Source organism: Cardiocondyla obscurior, linkage group LG10, assembly GCF_019399895.1.
Source record: "Cardiocondyla obscurior isolate alpha-2009 linkage group LG10, Cobs3.1, whole genome shotgun sequence".
NCBI lineage: Eukaryota > Metazoa > Arthropoda > Insecta > Hymenoptera > Formicidae > Cardiocondyla > Cardiocondyla obscurior.
In genome coordinates, this window is record NC_091873.1 from 2,798,234 (window position 1) to 2,822,142 (window position 23,909).

General features: G+C 44.0%; 1 protein-coding gene across 1 annotated transcript in view; it reads left to right on the forward strand.

Moving 5' to 3' along the window:
• The first annotated feature begins 394 nt into the window (after positions 1-394).
• LOC139106141 (protein Fe65 homolog) overlaps positions 395-23,909 on the forward strand; it is a 138,287-nt gene continuing 114,772 nt past the window's right edge. Inside the window, exons 1-2 of the mRNA XM_070662704.1 lie at positions 395-750; positions 19,300-19,356. The gene's annotated coding sequence lies outside the window, so the exon portion shown is untranslated. The remainder of the gene's footprint in view (positions 751-19,299; positions 19,357-23,909) is intronic.

Sequence of the window (23,909 nt, forward strand, 5' to 3'; positions counted from 1 at the left end):
AATATTAAAAAAAAAGAAAGAACGACGAATTTTTTGCAAATTTAAAGCTGGATTTACAAGTTTCGAACACGGGATTTATTACACAAATAAGTGGGAAGAAATCCCACGACATACGATACCACGGCTCTAACAAAAAAATCAAATTTCAGACCCTATGCAAAATAGTTTTTTTAATAGACACGTACGCAACAATTAACGCAATACGAATTGAAATACTTTGTTTGGTATTTGCCGCAAAATTTGGCCCAAAAGAATAACGTTTGAGGGTGCCACGTGCGTTTCGACGTTCCTGAAAGCTATTCGGTGGGGATTGAGGGTTGCTATTGCCTCCACCCAATGGTGCGCGTGCCCAAGAGAGAGAAAAAGAGAGGGATTCGCAGAGGGGTTGCAGGAACACGGTGGCGTCGTCGTTTGGTAGCGCCGCGACGCTCTCAACGCGAACTAGACGCTCTCTGTGCACCCTCAGGTTCTATGGTATTTCTAACCTAACCACCCTCGCGTACCACCCCGTTCGTGCTCGCGTGACGTGTGTGTTCCGTGGCGCGCTGCGTTATACCGTTTCCCTTCTCATTCCCCGGCGCAGTACGCGCGTTATCCTTGTTCCGGAAGGTTCGTTGCAACCAGGTGCAAAGCGAGAACGTCAGTGTGAGCCGAGAGGGTGCGAGGGACCGAGAAAGAGAGACAGAGAGGGGAGAAGCCAGCTGGCTCCAGGCGGGAGTCCTCGAGGGTGGAAACGACTTGGATTTCGTTGTAAGTATTTTCGTCGTTAAGTCATTAATTTCGCGAGTATTACTCCTCGAAGGAGAGCCGAGTCGCTCGGGAGTTTGTAGAACAACATTGTTATCGATGTCATCGATGGCATGACCTTGTGCATCCCCGCGGGAGATGGTACACGATCAGCCCCTTCGATTTCCAAGTATGCTGGCTATACGTACGACGTAATATTGAAACCTAACAGCGCAGAATGCCGTTTTATTTTTTTTTTTTTTTCTCTCTCATTTATTTCTGCGTGAGAAAATCGCGAGAAAACAGTTTTCAACTTTTCCGTAAAAGGTACTTAAATTAATAAATAAGATGTATACACGTCAAGATTTATTAAATAAATATGTTTTTTAAAGGGTGAATTTTTTCTCAATTAAATATCAATTTTTTTTTTACCGACGTGAAATTTGACGTTAATAACTTACTGCGTTGATTAGATTAGTTGATTGATTGTCTGTAATTGACACGTTTCCCTCGTTCGAATATTTTATAAACCTATCAAAAGCTGTCAGCTGTCTCTTGATAATTCAAATTCTTCGTTCGCGTTTTTAAAGCTGTCGATGCGAGCTTAAATCTTTTTCTAGCTATAGAGCGATAAGTGTGCTCCGGTTATTGCGAGAGGTAATTCTCGACTATTGTTCTCGCGCACCGCTGATAAGCACAGGCCCTTTTTCTTTTTCTACGTGATGAGAATTCGCGCCCAGCGACCTGCCAGCATTACGCTTTGACCTATAAAGGTCTGGCTTTTTACTTCTCTCTGTCGCATTTTCGAAACGATCGCATAAAAAGTTGTAACGCAGCCGATATTAAAAAACATGACGGATATAACAAAAGTATATTAGCCGAGGCTGAAGGCCAATGTTCCTGGTTATACGTAAAATATTTACTGATCTATAAAGTCTTGTCCCGGACTTTATACGTGTCCTGACTTTTGTTACATGAAAGGATAACGAAAATAAAAGCGGCGTCCTATGTTTTCAGCTTTTTATTTTTGGAATATTATTTGTGTCCTATTTAATCACGGTGGCTCTTGCGCTGAAATACGCCCCAAATTCATTAAGAATCTAAAGTTTATTTTGGAAAATCGAAATTAATTATATCATGATTTCGCAAATGAGATAACTAACTGCATCAGCGTTAAAGTGTCATTCCTACGTAAAGGAAGATTAATTATTTGTACCGTGATTTAATCCTGAACGAGACACTTGTCACGTGAAACTGTACAGAGGTATTTAGGGCTGCGCTAGCGAAAAATCGAACGATACGGTGTCGAGAGAGAAAGACGTAGAATTTTATATATTTTCGTTGCGGCAAGTCGATACGCCAAAGTTTCTGCAGTGGTCCTCGCGAGTGTAGCACAGACGGACTCGACACGAGCGGAAATAAATCGCGCGCCGGGTTTCGATCCCAAGATCTATCTCGTGTAATATTTAAGGATCGTGCGCGGAAGGCAGACTGAGCGGAAAAAAGACCCAAGTGCGTAGTTTTCTCCTTTCCTTACCTATCTCGCTTAAAGCTCTGGGATTTCGAGTATCGTTCCTAGAACGGACAATGAAATCGATACGAAATACATGTCACGTTTCTTCTTTCCCGATGAGCTTTTAATCCTCTCGGCTCTCACTGACGCTACGCGCTGTCCTAATATTTAATGTTGTCTAATTTAGGAAAGAGAGAATAATGCGAGCTCTCCATAAATCAAGATTTACTGTCCGGAAAAAGTGAGCTTCGAAAAGAAAAAGCTCTCAATTTAAAGAAAAGTCTACTTTATTCGTATCATTATTCTTTTCTTTTGTTTGTTTGCTTGTTTTTTTTTGTTTTTTTTTGTTTTTTTTTTTTTAATTTTAATAAAGTTTTAGCACGATGCAATACTAATTTTAATACAGTGACATTTTCGAATCATGCATGAATTAAATAAACGGTAATACGTCACGCTCGTAATTGCGAAATTGCTTTCCCTCACCGCTCACTCGGTCGTTCCATTCATGTCTTTAAAATTCTCGTTCGCGGAGAGGTGCAGCGAGCAGGTTGCGAAACCGCAGAGAAAACCAGGGTAAATAGATCATTTGCGAAACGACGGGGCGCGAAACCGAGAATAAGCGACGACAGAACGGAGACAAAGGGAAAGAGAAACGAGAACAAAAGCCGACGAAAAACGGTTCCCTCTTTCCCCGTCCAGTTTCGCCGTACTTTCCATTTTTCTTGCTCTCATTTTTTCCGAAGCGCGGAACGCGTGTCTCGCGCAGATACCGAGGGTACACCCGCGCATTATTATTTTCCCTCCGCGCCTACCATTCCGCCGCTGCAAGTGGCACGAGTGTTTTTTTTTTTTTTTTTTATTTCTCGCCGCCGTTTTCCTCCTTCGTTTCTCACCGTCGTGTCTACGTCGCCTTTTCCTTTGTCTCCTTGGAAACCTTGCGGTAGTTACGCGACGTTCGGTCGTGCTGTTCGGCAAGAGCGAAGGATACCCGGCGGGGAATGAGAGTACGCAGGGGCCGAGGGGGGAGGACGGGCGCGAGAGGATACGGTCCAAGAACGTGACTTGGATGCAATATTTAAAAGCGGCGCAACGTCAATACTCTCTCTCCTCTCCGCCTAGCTCTTTCTCACCGTCTGTGCTCCTTCGGCGAGTCTCCCTTCGAGGGCGAGAGGAGAGAACCGCCAGTTACCCTAATACGGCTCTGAATCGGCCCCGCGGTCTGACCTTAACCCGAGATCATCCCCTTGTTCGACGGGCAGGGCTTCCTCGTGCGTCGCGTTTTTCGTATCCCGAACTTCGTTTCGACTCTTCGACGTATGGAAAATTTTGGTGAAAACGAGTTTCCAAGCCGGTATAAGTGAGTGGAAATTTCGAGTGTGCTTAAAGGCTACCACAGGTTGTAAATGCATGCTTTGACTGTCGTAAATCAAAAGGCTACTCAAACACATCAGCTTTTGCGCGGTCGTTTTATTATTTTGAAAGTTCTCTAGCAACTTCGTTCTTTAAAAGACATCGTTATCGCATGTTAATGTGATCACAAAAATTCTTGAAAAAAAATCCACGTATGTATATGTTGATTAAAAACCGTTTACCTTTATTTTTATCGAAATTTTCTCGCGCAACGCTGTTACCGAACGTTATTAAGATACCAGAGGAACGAATGTTTACGCTACGAATTATGTAAAATTGTGGACGTAATGCTGCAGCCATCGATAATGCTATAAGTGCGCAAATATTTTATCATTTCCCGACGTGGCTCTATAATTTATTGCTAATGCCTTCCTGCACGGCCGGAAAGTCGTCTTCGCTCCCTTCTGTAAGCAGCGACTGGCGAAAACGAATGAGAGAAAGAGAGAGGGAGAGAGAAAGATGTACGAGCGGTGATATAACGGCGAGAAAATGCAGGAAGTTATGACAATTATGAGGGGAGGCGGGGAAGGAAGAGGCATCTAGTTGTGCGACGGCTCGTGAAATGAAATCGAGACGGAGGACGATCGTTTATAAGTTCGACAGATGGAATTCTCCCTCGTCGTTTTTCCCCGCTATCACCCCCCGCGGTATTGTCCCTGCAGCGAACGTCTCTCTACAATCTAATTAGGAGATCTGACAGGAAGATAAAAATGAATATCCGATATATCCGACATTTCGGTCGCCGGTGATACGTTCGTTCGTCGCTCCGCCGCTAATTCGAGCCAAGTATAACGGTATAAATAATTTATCAGCTCAATTTTCAAAAATAACCGGTTTAAATTATTAATTGGTAATAGACGGCTCGCCTATTTTAAAACGCGTGCACGCGCCCGACTTTTTCAAGAGAATCTTTTATAGCTTTTATTTTAAGAGATGAAGGGAGATGGATATTAACTTGGAAGAACCCCAAGACACACAATCCTTTACGCTCGCTAGATCTCTCTCTTTGCACTTCGAATCCGAGAGCCTTTGACGTTGGAAGAAGAGACGCGTCTTGACGTGTCCTTCCTTCCTTTTCTAGTAAATTCGCGGGGCAATACGAAGTGGCGTATGCAGGTCACGAAGAGAAGATCCACGTTCGCGTAGCCAAGGTTGACACGACCTAATTAAGAGAAAACTATAAAGTTCTCCACGTCACCGCGGACTCTCGCAATACCCTCTGTATTAATTGCATCCTAGTCTCATTCGTCACATAATACTTTTTATTTCAACGGCTCCTTCGGTATTTATAATTTACAAAATGCTCTCGAAGACCTAAACTCTTATTGCCAAACAAGTAAATTTGTCTTTGCGAGGACGGATGTGCGAAGTAATTAATTCGCCGTGAGCTTTATTATCGCAATAAATCGCCGCGGGTCTCGACGTGGATTAGAAAATCCCTTTATAGCTGATTAGCGCCGATTAAAGTAAATATTTAACTCGCTTTGTGTTAATCGTTAAGTAGGGTTGTAGAATGGGGGTGTCGTAACGCAACCCCCGTCGAGTCGCAACGGGAGCTGGATTTATGGTGGCTGTTGGGAGACTCGCCTTCTCGGAATTTCGTAAAATTTACAAGCTTATTCCTTTAACAAAGGACGACGGTAAAAAAAAAAAAAAAAAAAAAAAAAATTCCACGCGAACAGAAGTGTTAAAACGTCGACGTTTTTCTCTCTTCCGTGATTGTCGGTTAACTTCGAGAACAATGCCTTATCTTAAATTTTATCTGAGTAAAATAATTCAATCTTTAATAAAAATAATAATACGCAAAATAAATAAATATATAAGTAAATAAAAAAAGCGTTGTAAGTATTTTTTTTCTCGCGAAATATCCTAACATCGTCTGGGCAAAGTTAAGGCTTCTAACCCTCTCGGGCTTATAGCGGCGTCTTAAAGTGAAGTTACCAAAGCCCGGGACATCTTGTACAACGATTTGCATGAGTAGACAATACACAGGCGGCGACATAAAAAAATGATATTACCCGACCAGCTGTTCTGCCATTCAAGCGGCAACACGCGCCGCGGTCCGTCGAAATTTCCGTCCTCGGTGTCCCGCTTTTCTCCTCAGTTTCGCACCGACGCCCTTGCCCTTGACTTTCTCACCCTCTCTATCGCCTCGCCGAGACACTGCCACCTTATCCCCGAGCTTAATTCGCAAAGGAAACGGTCGATGAAGGGCGTGCCTACTCGCGCGTGAAGATTCGTCTAAAGAGTGACAGGAAAAAAAAGGGGCAAGAACCTGGCCGCGCATAACGCGATGATTTCAAATGTTACGTGTTGCGATTTTTTAATCAAATCTTTATACCGCCCATTTCGACGCAGATAACATACAACGAATTTCATATTTTTAATATACTGACGGCATAAACTTTTTCCTTCGATCCTCGAGTCTTTCACATTTCGCATTTCCGCCCTTCTATCTCGTACCCCTCGCCCCGCGTTGTCCGATATTGGCGCGATGCCTACCCATTTTTCCCTCCGCTGTTTCCACCGAGCCTTGAACCTTACAAGGCCTCGCCACGAGAAACAGAAGCGTCGAAAATTCTTCATTAAATAGTATAATGTGCGTTTCATTATAATATTTCATAAATATGTAATAAAATTAATATGTCGTAAGCGAATACTTTTTGAATTACTTTTTTTTTCTAACCAAGCACGGCATTAAGAATCTTCTTGAAATTCGTCCCGGAATATTTTCTGCGTTTACACGGAGCATGGCGCTTCAAAAGTTGTCTGATTGCGAACCTTCGACGGCGCGGTAAACGCACAGTAATTTAATCTCGTTCAGAACGCCGAGAAGTTTCGTATCATGTTTTCTAGGTTTTCATTCTCAGACGAGAGGACCGTATTTTTTTTTTTTTTACTTTTTTAAAGATATTTAATATGCAAAGTTTTTTTTTTAAACGATTATATATAAGTTTTATTCTCGGTTTAATTAGAGTCTTGCAATCATTGAAATTTTATCAAGGAAATGTGCAGTATACCAATCTTCTCTAATATACAAGTTACATTTCACGTAACTGTTGATATTTCGCGATATAACTCGGAGTATAACTGCTCTAAAACATGGTTCTCCCGCCCGTATCTCAGAAACATCTATCACTTCCACGGCAGATAAACATCTGCTCTTATTTGTACAAGTGTAACGTTGTTTCGTGCAATTTCGCGAGAATTGTCGGGGAACGAATCGATAATCTCAAACAATAAGCGTAAATACATATTCCGGGACAGATATTAACGATTATTGAACGTACGGCCACTTGCTTTGAACGCAGGGTCCTTCGATAACGAGGCCATAAGGATGCCAAAGGACTGGCTGGAGCCATAGGTTCGCGATTAATTCCGGCTGCAACATGCGCGCACTTGGTTAGTTACTCCATCTTTGGAGAACCTAATTTACGGAGCGAACTACAGGTCGCGGCGAAACTTGGTGCTCGCAAGATGCTACGCTTGCTGATATCGACTTCAGTAAATTGATGACCCTACGGCAGCACGGGTCTACGTAAACTGGAATTCGGGGGGGGACTAAATTATACAAATAGCCGTGGAAATTGGAAAAAAAAATTGATTGAAAAAAATCAATCAGAAAAATGAGAAGAGCTTGAGATGATATGTTCTTAATCTGAGCAGGGAATTATTTTATATTACGTATGTTAAAATTAGATTAATTTCGATTTCGCAGGACGATCTTGCCGAACGTACGTCTTACTAATGATCGCTTTAATCGCTTTAATTATTCATTCTCCGGAATTGTCAATCATGAATTTGCCTATTACCCCGAAACTAAACTCGTTTGCGTGTCACTTTGGGTGATCACCTCGCAGTCAAACTTCCCCCGGTGCTTGTCACGCCTCGCAAAAGTCCACTCGCGATGTTGTGTTGCACAAGTGTAGTAACAAAGCGAGTCTCCCGAGAACTTTCGACGTGGAAATTCAATTTCCATCGTGAGGTTCGCGCGACGTCTCGCGACCTTTTCCTTCCCCGCGCTCTTTATCTCTGTTTCTTTCTCGTGTGCTCGTCGCTAGGTATTCGCCTTTTTTTTCGTGGATCTTATCTCGCCCGAGAGACGTGAAACGCCAAGACAGGCGATTTCTACCTCTTTTTCCTCTTGCGCGCGAAGGACGAACCGAGGAGCGTATCTTCCTCTCTGTGTGAATACTTCGCACCCGGAGATCACGCCGATTCTTAGAGAAAACGCTCGTCGCGGGGAATTCTCATGCCAAGATCCACGCGAAATGATAAGACACAAAGGGATGACTTCTAGTGCAATTTTCCTCATCGCGTTCAGTACATTGCTTATAAATCAAAAATGAAAAAGAAAATTATCTCTTACGGATAAGAGATAATTCGTCTCACGAATTTACCTCCTTTTACTACAGAAAACTGTATTAATTTTAATACCAAGTATTCACCGATAATATAAATATCTTATTAAAAAAATATTTTTACTACGAACGTACAACGGAAATACTACAAGCCGTTGAACAAATATTGTTTAGTATTCTAGCTGGACCGAAGCGAAACGCATAAATCATCCCTTCGAAGCAGAGGGTCGAGCCGAATCTTTCATTTACCGCAATCAATTCTCCATACGACGCCGGTACACGCACCATATTTCTACGCTCATTTTTGTCCCCTATTCGTACAGCTTTTCATCCCTTACCTCACCCTATCGCAACCTGCATTTGCGCCGTCCGACAAAACTTAAAGACCGCGCTCTTCTATCGCGACGCTGTTATCTTTTCAAGGTACCAGAAAGGATCGCAATCGTAAGTGCGAACGTAGATACACAAGTTACACAATAATAAAAGAAAATATCGATTTCCAGATATACGTACGTGTGTACGACTACATATAGGGTGTTCTAACTTGTGCCATAATTTTTTTTTTTTACGTAGTCTTTTAATTTTTACCGAGTCAATTTTTTCTAACGTAAGTCAAACTCTTCTCTCAATTTTAATTCGCGACAATTAATTCGAGCTTCAAAGTTTTAATTAACTAAAACAACGTGGAATACTATATTTATTGATGTCCTGAAAATTATTGACTTCTTAGAGAAAAATTAACCTTCTCGGTATCTCGGAAAAGAAGGAAGATACGAATTGCTCGAAAAACCCAAAAATAATAACGCACCCTGTATGTCTATACGGATGTATGCCATATGTAGATGTACATGCTATAAGACCGGTTACAGGAGGATAACACCATTTATGTTCCCTAGAGACCGCGAAGATACCGAGGAGAGACGCGTCTCTCCATTTCTTAGTCTATCTTCCTTCCCGCTCGCTCACCGGAGTCCAATCTTCCTCTAGCTTCTCGGGGATCGATCGTTTCATTTATTAGTCAGATACGGAAAGCAGGGAGAGAAAAAGAATGGAATTCGCCGGGACCCAGAGTAAATCTGCGTCTTTCGAAAAAGAAAACGTTTCGCCGATGCGAGCAAATCATGCGATCTGATTAACTTATAAAACTTATAAAAATATGAAATATTTAATTCAACATTTACTTTGGAAAAAATAACCTTTTTATTATCATATATCGTTTAAATAGCCTGTTAATTATCAGTTGAATAACGCCAATTAATTTTTCGTGGCCAATACCTCCACAATTAATTTTTCAAGAACGTAAAAATGTTTTCGCAAGAGTGAACGCCTATTGATACTTCCAATAAAATTTCGAACGGTATTCGATATCGTTCGCGAAAGCACCTTGCGCGAGTTGAGATCCAATTAAACTCCGCGGTATCAAGTTACAAGCTTTTCCATTACTTAAATAACGCTTTTATCCCGCCCGCGTCGTTTCCCTTTTCGCGTGCCCGAGTGGTTCAAGCCTCGCGTGCAGTTTCTATCGATGCGAGAGCATTTTTGCCGGACATCGGAAGACAGGCGGACGACGCTTTATCGGCCAGGGAAACACCGGCAAGTCATGTATTGTGACCGGTCGAGATTAGAGCTATTGTTCTCGCACTCGCCCGACCTGAATAACGTTCGACGGTGAGGAACGAGAGCGCGGGAATAGAACTCGTTTCAACGTCGCCCTGGTTCGTTTGCCGTACGTAACGGACGTGCGCGAGCTTTATTAATTTCCGGAAACTGAGGACCGTCAAACGTCGGATCGATATCGACGGTGACCGCGCGATCGAATTGCCTTCTCTCTCGCTGTCTCTCGATACACCGATAACTTTCGTCGCCTATCTGAAGCTGCACAATAACGATCGGAGAATAAACAACACGGCCGTTCGAATATTTGTTTCGCCGGACACGCTGCATTTTTTAATATATATTTTCTTTTTTTTTTTTCTTCTTTCGTGCCGCTCGGACTGTGACATTCTAAAACGTAGCGCAGTGGCTTTATCGTGATCGATAACGCTCTCTTATCATAATTCACGTATAAACATGGTGTTGTGCAATTTTTCTCCAATGACTCACTATGTTAAATTTATTTGGCATAAATAACTAAAGAGTCGAAGAGAAAGAAAAAGAAGCGAACTCGCGCAGCGACATATTCAATCGATTTTGCAGGTCGCGGGTGTTTGCTCATCGCTACGAGAACGAGTGTGTTTTTCGCGAGGAGTCCAAAGTTTTCGGGGACAAAATGGAATAATAAAAACCAAAGGGGGAAGAGAGTGGGTGCGCGAAACGAAATTCTCTAACGGTGGACCTGTTTGCGCTCCAGATTTAGCAACGAACCGAGTTCGTTAACCGGCGTTCCATGCCGCGAGGCTTTATGCACCTCGGAGAACAATTTCTAATTTTCTGTTACAATAGCGCCGGGGCTCCATTGACGCCGAGAGAAAAGGTCCGGCGCGCTTTCATTCCCGGCGAAATTTTCGAGAGAAAGGGCCCGCTCGATTAAAAAGTAATGTTTCATTAATTCAAATTTCATGAAGAAATTGTTTGCCGAATGCGGGCAGCTTTGGCGCTTTTATTCCCTCGCATGGATCGGCTTCTACCTCCCCCGGCCGGGCTCTACACTCCGTTCGCCGTTAAAATCGGACCATTGTCGCGCGCGTTGTGAAACGAACGGATTTAATTTCCGTTAATTAAACTTACGAGAACAAAGTTTCGTGTCAAATGCGATTATTCTAACGACACTCGGGCGAAACTGCCGGGCGCGGCCGCACGTTGCCCGTCGTCGCGTGATAATAATCTTTTTGTAACGGCATCGCTTTACTCGGTAGAAAACGTCGGTCGAAGTGTCGAACAGCACTGTCTGCTTCGCCTCATCCCAAAAGATGTTCGATACGCGCGCGGAGATCGTAAAACCCCTTTTATCTTCATTTTTTACTCGTATTAATCTCGTCGGCCGAGTTTCTCGCGTAAATAACGCAGCGCGGGGGAATGTAAGTTCGCATCTGAAAATTGATATTTACGCCCATCGCGGTGCCGATCCTCGATATTACGAGGATACACGGTTTGACCATTGAATTAAACTTTTTTTTTTTCCTTCCTCCGTTGTTTCTCGTGGGAATTCGTCGGTCAGCACAGACGCCTAGTAAATTGCGTGATATACGTCGATAACATTTTATAGGAATAACAGTGATTTATCTAACCGCGTAATTCTCAAAATACTCGTTGAAAGCGGACGCGCGGATAAAACGGTTTCAATCGTACACGATTTTATAAGATACTAGAACAAACCATACAAAAAAAAAAGTCATGCGACTTACCAATTCTGCATGAGCTTCAGCGGAGTTGACGAATTCTGGCGGTGGCTGTAACATAAAAAAAGAAATATTAATAAAAACATGTCTATTAATTAATAAGATTAATAAAAAAAAAAATATTTTTTTTTTTTTAATTTATACTTACTTAAAAGTTGCTCCGCCGATGCAGGATGCCTATCCGAGGCCTGCTCCTCCTCTCAGATGGGACGTGTCGAGCCATCCTTCCGCGCACAAGTAACTCGCGAACACCCCGACCGTGATTTTAATCGCGAAAATTTACTATGATTACTTTCGCGCGTCCCACGTTCGGCACTCGCGTTTAGAAGAAAATCGTATGTCGAAAAACTACGCCCGGATACTTAGCGAGACTCCCGGGACGACCGACGAACCGACTGCGGTTCGTATATATCTTAATATCGGCGGTGACGACGGCGGAAGCAACTGCGTCGATCTGTAACAAAGAAATATAAAGTTTAATTGTAGTTATAGTGTCGGAAGGGTTTTCGTTAAACAGAAGTGCGAATTACTTTCGGCACGGAGACACGTGCTCGCTGCGCAGTGTGTAGTACGTGTGTGCCTCGCGCGACCGCTGGAGAAGGACAGCGCGAGAGTGGGAGTAGTGGGAAAATATACCTAGCGCGCGGCACGTAGGCTCGCGCTCGCTCTCACTCCGTTCCCCCCTCATCCCGCCCGTCCCCCCCCCTCGGCTATCTATTCGTTACTCTCGTCTTCTCTCTCTATAAAAAATTGGTGCATTACACATGAATTAGTTCTCTAATTGTTGCCGCTCAAAACCGACGCTGATTAGTTCTCTTTCGCTTGGCTTGCTTCACGCCAAGCGAGAGTCAACGTCGGTTGTCAAGTCGGCGATTTTGAAGTTCGATTTAATTTTAATATTTAATTCATATGTCCAGGCAAAGACGGTCTTCGCGATTTTCAAGATCGAAAACGACCTGGTGGAAGTACCGTCTTTGTCTGAACATATTAATTAAATATTACAATTAAATCGAACGAGAGTAACGAATAGATAGCCGCATCAATTTTTTATACAGAGGATTTGATAGCGCGATGCAAATGTTTAGATGCGCGGATATTATCGGCCGTTCGAATAGCGATTCGGTATCTACGCGCGCGGTGCCTGAGCGTCGTTATTTCAATGATATTTTTGCTGCGACGGAATGTATCTCATTTGATCACGAGTGAAATGACAAAGTAATTCAAGCCGCATTAATAATTGTCGCTTATGACGCGAGCATTACCGCGCTGGATTGTTCGAAAAGATACGACTGTGATGTTCAATTTGTCATCCATAATCAAAAGAAATTAAACACGCGATATATATTTTTTTAATATTACAATACTTTGTTCTTTATAAAGAAAAAAGGGATAGAAAATACAAAATTTATTCGCACAAATCTGAACAGCTTCGAGCCGCGGACTGATAAATTTTCTCTTCCAATGCTTATTTATATTGTTCGACGTAATTATTTCCTCGCGGGTTATCTCTTTAATCGTCCTCGAAATTGCATCGCGCTCTCCCGCTTCGAAGGGAATAAAGTCCACGTGCCGGATTGTGCGCTCGACTTCACCTTCCTCAGTCGCGTTATTATATGGAGCGTGCGTCCAGAGCCGGTGACGAGGATTACAGCGAAAGTACACGTATGTAAGCGTTGCGCACGTATTCGCAACAGAAAAGAATCAGGGAATTGTACGTAGATGCACGCGAGAAAAAAAAAGAAGATGGAGAACGACGCGTAAAAATCTTACGGCGAGAAAGCGGGAAGACGCATTGGAAAGAGAAAGAGAAGAAGGAATGCTCGTGCAAGAGTGGTGTTACCCTCTAATTGCATGCCAGACAGCGACTGCATTTTCCACCCTCTCTCTTCCCTTTGTTCTCCCTCTCCCTCCTCTCTTTCGTCACCGTTTCATTCCTTTTCCACCGGTATTTCCGAGACACCCACCCACTGTAGCCTACGGCACGCCAGCCCGGAAACGTGGCGTAAGAAACGTTATTGTGCCACCCCGCGGAGTTTCCTGTCCTTCTTTTCTCACCCTCCCATTCTCATTTCGGCTCTAGCTGACAACATGTACCCGGAAGAGACATCAGACAGTGTACTACGAGTCGGGTTTGTAACGCATACCCTTCCCTTTCAAGTTGAATCTACTTAAAATGCTACCGCAAGTAGTTCTGGTCGGGTCATTTTCAGCGATAAACACACAATGCTCGCGAATAAAATGAACGTAGACGCTAATAAAAAAAGAGACTCTTGACTTACTTATGGAATGATAGATGCGCGACGATAATTAATATTCATGCATCCGAATTTACTGTTAGAGATATCTTTCACTTTAATATATTCGAAATATAATTTCAATTATAATATAGAAAATCTACGGTCGGGAATTTTATCAATAAAATTTTTTATCAATAAAGCAAGAAGACTAATTTAAATCAACGACAAAAAGAATCAGCCTGAGAAAGCCTAGGCTGCGAAGTTTAGTCAACTTCGCGGCTTTTCGACGCGCGAAGAACCAGTTGGTTCCAATCCCGGCGGTCGGCAGGTTTCGCCGGGAGTCCTGTACCTGTTGATCCCCCGTCGGTGAGAGACCCTCTCCGCCCCTCGTGTCGGGCCCGGCGCGCGAGACCGAGGGGGAGGGTAAATAACTGCCGGCGGAACGGCCCGGAATTATGCTGGCCGCTCTCAAAGAGCGATAAAATAAATTATGCTTCGCGAGGACACGCGCGTTACGGCGGTATCCGGCACTCTCATCCGGCCGGCGCGATATCCCGGCGGCTTCGCCGCGGATAAGAGCGGCAAAGGCGGCATCCCTTGGGAAATCAGAGAAAGATGCAGTGCAGCTCGCGAAGACGCCCCCCCAGCTTCCTCGCTCAACCTTTCGCTACCGCGGCGCCCATCCCTCCCAACCTTCCCTTGTCTTTCGACGGCCGAACGCACCCACCCCGTGGTGGATATCGCATCGACAGGGAGCAAGGGCCGACGGACGAAGAACAAGGGAAGAATAAGAATACGAGAAAGCGAATGCAACACGCTGTAACGCATCGGCCCGACGTTAAATTGAGTTTCTTGTATAACTCGTTTGAGAGTTCGCTATTGAACTTGATTATTGGACGCACGATTGTAATTAGAATGCTGTATCGATCAGGGCGGAGAGGAAAAAATGAAAGAAAAGGAGACGACGCCTTATCTCATCTTCTGGCAATTCTGATTTTCTCGGCTGAAATCTTTACGCGTAACGCGAGCTTATTAAGTAATTTGCGATTGTTATTGATTTACCGCGAAGTTCATTAGACTCATTGTTAAAAATAATTGTAAATTTTCTTGTATTTTATTTTCTATTACTATTATTGTTACGTATATTAATTTAAAACGTGAAATTATGTTTATGAATTATGAATGGAACCCGAGAAACGATATCCGGATCGTTTTTAAAAGTGTATCCCTATTTGCATAAAAGCCGGACGCCTTTAAATCCGCTCGGAGGAGGACGACCGAAAAGATTTTATTTTGATCTTTCAAACGAGCTCGCGACGTAATTAAAGCAGGAAGTAAATCAAAAGAATATACTTAAATCAAGAGAATATTCTCAAAAGGAATTATTCCGATATTTCTCGACGCTCTTTACGTATACTTTACGTTTCCATAATAAAAGTTGAATAATTTGTCTACTTTTCTTTTCGCTACAAGTATGCTGTAGTTGCAGATCGAATTGCAACAAATTAAATATAATTACTAATCTAAAATAAGTGCGCAATATTAATTTATTCACCGATCGATGCACCATCCCATCTTCGCATTCTCGGCTGCATTTAACGCATCCTCCCTAGCCAGAGATCCCGGTCAGATCCAGAAGCATCCTTCGTCAACCAGACATCTCGAGAAGAGAAACGCATCCTTCGTGTGGCATTTCATTATCACGACACAAAAGTTCGTGTAACCGTTTGTTTTACGACGAACCGCGACGGTTAATCGCACCGATTGCGCCTTCCACGATCGAAGCAATGATTGAAATGGCAGTTCCAGTATTTAAAAACTCGGCAAGATTTACTGACGAGATAATTGATACGCCGCGGATACGCGCTATGTCTCCGGATTTTCGAGAAAACGACGAGCGTTCGCGAGCGACCGCCGTCATTACCGTCAAACGCCGTGATTGAACGCAAACGACAATCAAGTCGAAGTGGACTTCGAAATACGCAAAGCACGCAATCTTTTCTGCGGGAAACCCGTCCGGATGTCCATCGTCCACTGTGGAATGCGGTAATGCCACAGCAGGACGTGATGTGACCTTCTTTTCCGCGATAAAAGGTACCGAAACTCGCATCGCGACGACAAGGTATCAAGCGATGATCCATGACTAACGATTGACGAGAAGGCGCTTCTCGCAACAAAATTAAATCGACCAATCAGAGCGCTGAAAATTAAGTCACTGCGGAGTGCTCGCTGTCGGATAGCGTCGCGCCGCGGTGGAGCGCTAAACTACGTGACGAGATATCGAACGATCGATTTATTCTTCCCGAGAAGCTGCATATTTGCGAATATATTTTTATTACAATGAACGCCGTCAATGTTCCCTCGCAACGAGTAAGGTAAATCGTCCGCAACTTCGATCGCTATTAAAATTAAGTACGACGAAACGCTGGCTCTACTGAGCTCCGGAATTCGTGCATTCACGCATCGGAATAATTTGTTAGAGCGTTTCGTTCCATGATATTTCAGTCGTCCTCGTTTCCCAGTCATTCGCGACAGCTAACGTCTCCCGTGAAAATTATTCGGCGACGTGTGAACGTCGCCGAAGATGTGAGCCGCTCGACGAGTGCTTGCCAAGTTTCGAAGTGTCTTCAACTCGGTTCGAATTGTTTCAGAAGCTGCGATTAAACTGAATTTGTCATGTGCTCGCGTGAGACCAAAAATGCGTTTGGTTTGGTAACTAACGTTAATACGCTGTCGAATATATTTAAGCGCGACGTTCGCTGAGAATTGAGAAAACTGCCTCGCGACTGTCGTAAGAATCGCGTTAACGTAATACTCCTAGATTCGACAAAAATCTAAGACCGTGCGCTAATCAGATTCGTAGATTTTTGCAACAGTCGCGAGACGGTTTTTCCTCTAACGCAGCTGTTAGAATCACGTCGAGTCGAGTGAATTGACGCGAGCATTTTCGTATTTTCTCTTCCAGATATTTATCGTAGCTTCTTTCGAAAGTTTGCTTTTTGTCCACGAACGAACGATTAAACTATGCAAAAAGACGCGCTGGCCGAGGGAAGCGACAATTCTCGGAATCCTGGCAAGCCTCGAGATGTTAAACAACGGTAAAAAGAACGCTAACTGCTGCCCGAGAGAAGCGAAAATATAAAGAATCGAAGCAGGATCCGAAATGGTATAGCAGCTAAAGAAACACTGTTGTCCGTGGTCAAGTAACGCGTCCGAAAAGTGTGTCGAGACAGTTGATAAAAAAAAATAACAAAAGAGGTACGCTTGCTGGGCGAACGAGAACTGTAAACACGCGCCGCTATCTCTTTTTATCGAATGTGCATCTGACTTCAACACGCATCTCACTTCAACGCGCCTCGAGTATAGGCCCGTGGCGATCACGTGACGCGACTTAGCCAGTTCAGTCGCGCGGCTACCTTCCTGCCTTGCACACGCAATCTTTCCGATCGGGAGCGGTCCGAAGTGCCATGTTGGATTGCCAGCCCTTTCCGCGGTGCTTTTTCTCGTCGATTTCTGTTCGTGCGAGGTTGGAATCGCGTTCGGGAGTATTCGATCGTGGCACGCTGCCACATACGCGAGCGATTCGATCCGGTAAATCCTCTGGGCCGCTCGACACCGGTCGAGCGTCCCATCGTCGCGAGAATTCGTGCCGCGTTGGGCTTTCGTCCGGTGTGCGTTGTGTGGGGGCGAATGATCGCCAAAAGTGCAATGGAAAGTGTTGGGCGCTTGTGCCGATGTGAGTTAATCGCGAGTGAGGAGGATTACACGGATCTCCGAGCTCGGGTCCCACGAGTGAGTCAGCGAGTATTGGAGGAACGAGCGACGACAAGATGGCCGTGGCTCCCGGTTCAGGTGAATAAATTGTTGTATTATTTTTGCGGGAACATGGATGTTGCTCGCGAGCGCTTTGACGTCATTGAAAAATACATTTATTACGCAAATTTCTGGTTTAACCTTATTTTACTAAGTATCTTCTGGATAATAGATACTTTTTTTGTTTGTCACTCGACTACGCGATTATTTATTTCATTGTTTTCCGTCGAAATTCGTGCATTCGTAAAATCGTAAATTTAAAATGCGGAGAGGGTATACAATTTTACTTAGGGCATACAATCATAATTAATTATAACTAAAATTATAAATAAAACAGTTCCCTTTTTTTAATTCATGATACAAAAATTATATCGCTTTAAAATTACGATAATTAATTATAATATTCGCTGCTTTATTTTATTTAATTATTTAATTAATTAATTATTATTTAAAATATTTAATTCATTATTTAAAGTCTGTTCGGAATTTTTATTCCCTTATTAAAAAAAAAAAAAAAAAAAATCTCGTCACTGGATCGATTCACAATTGCCGAGCAACAATTTTCTAAATTTATTCGTGGTAAATATAATTTTCCCTTCGACGTTTTCCTATTTCCGCAATTGCCTCTCGATAATAGTTTTCCCAGACGCTCCGTGAACGAGGACCTAACAATGTTAAGCGGCCGCGCGTGTACATTTGCGTCGCCGATTCGCCGCCGTGCCGTAATGCGTCTCGTCAAAGTTTCCTCTCGACGAGTAGGCACTCGTCCGCTTCCCAGACAGCGCGGGAGATGGGACGAAACGTTCGTGAGGAAAACGCCGCGAGAAACTCCGAATTTCGACCGGCCGTCGGGCGAACATTTGCAACCGCTTTCGACGCGAAAACACTCGGCCACCGCCGTGCGGTACGTACCTACTCTTCGCGTGACGAGTCCTACGCGAAGATGAGTCTCGAGGACTCCTTCACGCTGCTTCCACCGGGTGCACGTGAACCGCGTAACGCCGCGAGTGTATCGTCCCGGCCGTGTGCGCGACGCCGAACACGAGAAACCACTCAGCCTCGGCCCGTTTGGGAGTGCGTTTGCAGAGACGACCCACTCGTACGTTGCCCTTCCCCCTCGCCACCCCTCCCCCCCCACCCCCGTTTCTCTCCCGTCTTCCGGATGTGCTCGGATGTGCACCGACGAGAGAATTGAAATAAAAGGGCCGAGACTTCACCTACGTCGACTCGCTCTGTCGACCGTCCTCCGGAGTTTATCTCGTTTCGTGCCTTCGACTCCGGGGTAACCGACGTCAGGGAAGGTCCCTCCCCGATGGCCGATGGACCCTTTTCCGACATGTGAAATCGGAGAGTGGCGTTTCGCGTGAAATTGTCATTGCTGTATTAAACACGGAATTTCGTTCTCGCAAAATACTATTTTGCTTTTTCTCATCCCACCCGCAATTTATTCACGAATGAATCCCGACGATCACCTTTCAGTACGCGGTGAAAATAATTTTATGGGGAATCACCGTAGGAAATGTACTTTTATACATTTTGTAACAAATACGAAAGCCTTATGCCGGTGTTAAATTTAATTTACAATTAATTTCCGTAAAGCGAAGTGCGATTATTTTATTTTATTTATCTTAAAATGCGAGCAATCGAGAGTGGCAGCGTTGATTCAAAACGCGCGTCGCAAGAACAGCACCGATCTCGTAATATATTTCACTAATAAGTCGAGATAACAGGTATCTAATAAAGAAGCTGCAATTAACTGGTGATTTATCTCGCCGAGGAGATGAGCGTTACGATAGTCCGGCTAATTGCTGAGATTTGAAATCCGGCGTAAACTCGAAGTTTCTCCCTGCTAACGTAGTTGCCGCGCAAGTTGAAAGTGTTCTTTTCGTTTTGTGTTTCAGGTATCTTTCGTCTAATGCAGTGGCCTCTCCCGCCCGGCGAACTTTATGAAAACTCCGGTAAGTGTAGCGTGGATTCACAATTTGCCCTCGTTACGGAATGATACATACCAACAGTTTCGCGCGGACTAATGGCGAAGTGCTTCCTTCGTTTTCGCGCGGCCGGGGAACTATCGGGAAACTGTTTTGTTTCCGCGGAGAATGGAGGCTGGTCGCGTCGCGATGCATCACGCGCGTTATGCGGGAGACAAGGAGGAAAGTGGTTTATAAAATCCGCGGCCCGGCGCCGCGATAGTCGTCCTCTTTCGCGGGGTACGCATTTTTCTCGGCTTCGAGTCAATTTTATGCGGCCCGCCTTTCACGCGAGAAGAGAGAATTCCCGTCGCTCAAACTGTGAGAAACTTTTGTGGTCGTCGCGCTCCGTACTTCGGCTCGTATTTTAAGACGAATAATTTCACGTTCGGTAATATAGTAACGCCACGGCGACGGTAAATCAGTGAACGCGTTACCGTAATAATAGCTGGCGTGATTCATAATCGCTCGGGTATCACTAACGCGGGCTTAAGAGCCCGGCAGCTCCGGGATAGCTTCTTAGATTAGATTCCTAGGCATGTCGCCAAATTCGCATTCTTGTGCGGCCATTAAACGAAGCTCGGCTGTATAAAGCGCTTCTGATAAAGCCTCCCCTCCCCTCGATCCTCCGCCTGCCAAAGGCAGCCCTCCGGTAATTAAGTCGGGCCCGCAGTGACGTCGCTTCCATTGTACCGGGCAAATGGGCTGTTTAGCCCGGATACATGACTCCATCCCCCGATATTGTGCATGTACCGGAGTAATCGATCACCGACCCACATCTCTCGGTCCCTCGATCTCTCTTCCCGAGCCTTCTCCCCCTTCGCAATTTCTCTTTTGCACGCTCTTTGCCGACCGGTGGATCAGCCGCTTTATTTTCCGAAACCTCAGTATTATCAAGGTTTTGATGGACGTGCGAAAAAAAATTCCGCTCGCAATATGTTAGGCCTGACGGGTCTTGCTTTGCGCAGTACGTTTTGTGAAAATTATTTTATTTCTATTTTGAAAAGTGCCTACCGAAGTGGAAGAAGTAGACAATTTTTATTTTTATATTATTCGCGAACGACGCCTTTCCTCATGAATATTTCTCTTGCGTAAAACGCGAACGATTCATCGAACACAATTCAAAATGAAAACCCGAGTCTCCGACTGTCGTCTAATCGCGCGAAAAGACGGACATGAGCGTCGCAATATAACACAGTTCAGCAGATAAAGATCGCCGGTGTACAAATACGAGTGCCTGAAATTCGATCCGTCGTGTACGATAATGTCGATCGGCGTGCAGCTTTCCTTCTCTGCGACAAGAAGTACGCCCGCGCGGAAACGAAACGAAAATATTGTTCCACGAAAAAGGCATCTCGGCGACGTTACGCGCCCTACGGAACGTATTCGAGTCGAGAGTGGAAAATACAGTCGAAACGAATTCGCGAAAATCCTCTCCGGGGAACGGACGACGCGCGTCCTCGGAATTTTCTGCAAGAGAAGTCTTTGACACCGGAGACATTTTAAAAACGTGTCGGAACTGCCTGAAAGCAGACTATGCATTTCCGCGAGAACAACTCGCTCGTGCTCGATCGAATATTCCTTCGCTTTTATTAATATGAAATTATTTCCCCTCAGTCGAGAGAAATAGGAGGATGAGAGATGAGAAAAAGAAAGAGAGAGAGAGAATCCGTTCTTTCTCGCGAAAGATTTGTGGAAAATCATATTCGAATCGCGGTGATCAAACGAGATTTTTATTTTCATATCATCGAGATTTACGAATTTTCAAACTATATCTTATTCACTTTGATCGCGATTTATAAAGATAGTCTTGTATATACGTGATTACATTTTTTTTAGATCTCATGCAATTGTGATAATAAATCTTGATACGATAAATAAATTTATGAAGACTTGTAAAATTATAATTACATTATTAACTTAATGCATACATTTTATATTAATATAAATATTTTATGTATATATTCCGGTAATTTACATTGCTTAAGAATTCCAGCAAGAATTCTTCGTTACTCATTGTAATTACTAATTAAAAATCCGTCAGTCGTGCAATTATGCGGCCGGAATGTCTCGCGAACTTACTTGATAGCGCTCGGTCGTTAAGTACGCGATTCCCATTCTTGATGAGGAATATTATCTTCGTCCGACGAAGACACCGTGTACCGTTACTCACGATCGCGCGGAAAATCCAGTTTCCAGGCGAAAACTTTCGGCGCGACGGAACACTCGTGACACGTCGCGTATTTTACGTACGTGGCGGGAATGCGAGCACGTGCTCGGTCACGGCTACGTGGCGGAAAAGTTTCGGATGGGAGAGGCGACATTAATTATTATCGTTTCTCTTCCTCTCTCGGACGCGAATGCGATCGACAGCTCGAGACGGACGTTGAGCAATAACGTCGTCGATCGTCGCCTCGTCATTAAGCCGCTCTATCTCTCTCTCTTTCTCTCGTCTATCGATCAGACTCGGTCTCGGAAACCACCTGCCGCCTCCAAAGTCAACCTCGTTCCCGAGGAATTACACGATGTTCGCGGCAGATGCGCCGATGCGCTAGTGAGTGATAGCCTCCTCCTGAATGCGGAAAGGGTTGTCACGAAATCTCTAAGCGATAAATCAATCCGAACGTCCAATTAGCGCCGAGCAGCACGCACGTTTGCGTGGTAAAAGTAAAAATTCGTCATGTTTGTCATATCTACTATTTGTTAAAAAAAAAAATAAAAATAAAAAATTCGCTAAAAAATACATCCACAGATGCGCAACGCGCGATGCTCGCATTCATTTAGCTCAATTATTTTAAATCCGTTTCATACGCGAAACAAACAGATTGATTCGTATGTATCTAATTTTATTTGATTTTATTAGTTTAGATTTAGTGGTCTCAGGGAATGAAATAAAATACGGTTACACCAACGCACGCTTCCGCATCGTTCGCCCGTGTCGGTACAACGAAACATTTGTCTACGTGCGGCGTCCCTATGATTTATAGCGGTATTATTCGCACCCAGCTACCCTTTCAATAAAATAACATCGATATTCCCCGAGTGGCATTATTGAGACGAATTGTTTTCAATGTGTTGCCCCGACATTCCAGAGTACGCAAATTTTTTCGTGGTTGGCGCTCGTTTGATCGTCATCGATATCCGGTAACATCAGTTTATTACCATTACGTGATTATTAGCGAAGGATCATTCGCAACGTATCAAAATAAATCAAAAGATTGAACGCTGTTGAAATTAATCTTTTCTTTTTTTAAGAAGAGGACGTAGATTTATTTGCTGCCGCTTTTCTGCGGCCGATTGCAGGCGATCTCTCGCCCGGTTCGCTTTATGTCGCAAAAGTAAATTCGTTGTAACGCTAATATATTTTAATTCTTAAGACTCACCAGTTCGATGCGCAGCGGCGGAGTTACAGCTGCGACGATTCTGTAACATAGAAATATAACATATAAATTGTAGAAACGATTTCAATAACGTAAACTATATTGAAAAAAATTTTACGCGTCTCTAATAAGCTTTTTAATTAAGCAATTGAAACAAAAGTTATTGAATATGTGAACGAGATTTCTAAATTTAATTGTTTCTAGAATTAAAAATATTATTTCTTTATTCATTATTTTTTAAGTGATCTCTATAACAAAAAAACTTTTGATTTTTTTTTAAATAAAAAATGATCTTTACCTTAAAGTTGCTCCGCCGAAGCAGGATGCCCATCCTGGGCCTCCTCCTCCTCTCGGGTTAGAATGTTTCTTCCTTCTGCGCACTGGACACTTGCAACAACCGCGACCGTGAATTTATAATCGCGAAAATTAATTATCGAACACTTTCGCGCGATACTATGCAGCACTTCTGAATAAAATTCCCCATAATTTAACGCCGTAAAAAGATATTCAGTAGCATTTTAGAATACAAGAACGAATAGATGTGAGGAAGCGTAAAGAGTTCGAGGCCGCTTCGTTTTAAAGAATCTAAAGAATTACGGGTATTTTACGTATTTAATTTGTCAGTACTTCTCAGGCCAAGATTATTAATCGCGGAAGCTCATTCGCGTTAGCAAACCCCTCTGATAACTTTATCCCGACACGTAAGAACCACCACGTTACTGCGTACCGTGACCTACCTACCGCGTGCTGCGTACCACATGGTTCGACTAGTTGAGGAATCCGGACGGAGGGGACAGAGGCACGCGAGGTACATACACAGCTCGACCGCCCGCCTTTGTTTGTGTACATATACTGAGAGATGGATATGGCGTTTGCTGCGACGACGGCGGCTAGCGTAGGTGATCTTAAAGTGGTGTGCGTCGAATCTCACACGAAGCGCGCATGTGCCACGTATCGCCGGCTGCTAGACTGGAGTACGTGACTTCCCTACTCTCCATTCCTACCCTCGGCGCACCGCGGCACATGTACTGCGCGCTTCGTGTGAGATTCGACGCACACCACCCTAAGTTCACCTACGCTAGCCGCCGTCGTCGCAGCAAACGCCATACCCATCTTTCAATGTAAGTACATCGCCTATTCCAACCGATACCTGTACGCGTT